Raw genomic sequence first — 1,871 nt, 5'->3', positions numbered from 1 at the left:
TATAATTTAAATAGCCAAACATCATTATTTTCGAATTTCTAAAACTTTAAGTTGTATATAGAAAAATATTCAATAATTATAGAGTTTGGATAAAAACCTTAATTAATTTTCAAATTCAATTAATCAAAATTGCCGTTAATTATCTTTAACAAAACAATTTCTGAAATTAAAACTGTTAATAAATAAATAATTTGAAAATAGTTCATAATAAAATATTTTGAAAGTCCTAGGTCTTACATCATGCATCCTTCGGTATTTTGTGTTTCACAAGTGATCCCTACTAGAAACGTCAAGAAGAGTTTTGTCTTGTGGATGTAAGCCCTCACAAAACTAGTTGATAAGCAACAAGTCTTGGATTTGATGGTGAGGACACGGGACGCATGATTTCTTGAACCACTCTCAATACTCATAGAGCGCTTCCCCATCATTTTGAAGAATGCTTGAGATCTCCTTCCTTATGTGGTCAATCATTTGTAGTGGGATGAACTTCCCCAAGAACTCCTTCCTTAGTAACTCCCGATTAGTGTTCATGTAAGACCCTCACTATCCGAATGTCATGCTTCCGACTGTGCCACTCTGATAGCTTGGGTATTACGACAACTCTAAACATATTTAATACTAAAATAGGAGTCTGTTTAAAACTTAAAACTGCATAACCTTTCAAAAACACATTTTTGTTGGAAACATAAACATACATGTACATACAAACCAGATACAATACCTTAAGATATATAACACTAGCGTACAAACATACATATCACAATTTCCTATCCCTCTTACAAGCTTAATAAAGATAAAGGCGAGGAAAAAAAATAATAGCTAAGATAATACAAAAATGCCGAATAAACAGAAAATGAACATAACTCTTCTGAAGCTTCTAATGGTAGTTACACAAGCATTTTTCACTTGTTTCATTAGGTTTTATGCACTTTCTTAAGCAATAAGTAAGTATTTGGATTGAAGTTTCATACATTTCCTAAGACAATTAAACATGTTTGTTTAGGTGTTTTCTCATAAGGTTTTATGCCAATTTTGCTTGATATTATGAATGATGCAAACACCTTGTGATTATAGCCAACTTTGATGCAATTGTTCGATTGATTATAGGCGGGAAGGAGGCAAGAAAGAAGTAAGAATGGCCAAGGAAGGAAGAAGAGGAAGCAACATTGGTGGCCAAGTTGGTCCACCAATGTTACCTTAAACGTGGGGAAAGGGCGAAGCTTTGAAGCCAACGTTGGAGGGAACATTGGCATGCCAACGTTACCCCCCAACGTTGTTGATGTAATATGCTTTCTGGAAAATGAAAAAAAATGCAGTGACACGTATGCATGCTGTGGACGCACGCGCGGATTTGAATTTTTGACAATCCACGCGCACGCGTAGGTTACGCGCACGCGTGGATAGGCGAACGTTGGCACTCCAATGTTGAGTCAAACGCTGAGGCCAACGTGTGCGATATGAGTTCCAAAATCTTAATTTTGAAAAAGTATATCAAGGCGCACGCACATGCAACGCATACACGTAAGCAGATATTTCGATAATCCACGAGCACGCGTAGGGTACACGCACGTGTGGGTGGAGCAACGTTTGAGGGAACGTTGCCACACAAACGCTGGGTCCAATGTCTTCAAAAAAGCTTTCAAAAATTGGAATTGGGGTATTTGCATCCACGCACATGCGCAGGTTACGCGCACGCGTGGATGTGTATTCTGACCCCAAACGCGCAGAAGCGCAGGACACACAAACGCGTAGAATGGTATATTGCACCATCCACGCGTATGCGTGATTCATGCGTACGCATGGATAGGCGAATGTTGGCACTCCAACGTTGAGTCAAATGTTGATGACAGCAACCAGAATACAACTTTTCA

General features: G+C 38.4%; 1 non-coding gene across 1 annotated transcript; it reads left to right on the top strand.

The window, feature by feature from the left end:
* Nucleotides 1–355: 355 nt before the first annotated feature.
* Nucleotides 356–461, top strand: LOC112699702 (small nucleolar RNA R71). The gene has a single exon (XR_003152644.1). It is a non-coding gene; the product is annotated as a small nucleolar RNA R71 (small nucleolar RNA).
* The last annotated feature ends 1,410 nt before the right edge of the window (nt 462–1,871 follow it).

The sequence above is a fragment of the Arachis hypogaea genome, chromosome 6 (assembly GCF_003086295.3).
Source record: "Arachis hypogaea cultivar Tifrunner chromosome 6, arahy.Tifrunner.gnm2.J5K5, whole genome shotgun sequence".
In the NCBI taxonomy this organism is placed as follows: domain Eukaryota; kingdom Viridiplantae; phylum Streptophyta; class Magnoliopsida; order Fabales; family Fabaceae; genus Arachis; species Arachis hypogaea.
Note: the sequence above shows the minus strand (reverse complement) of the source record. Positions and strands in the feature narration are given on the sequence as shown.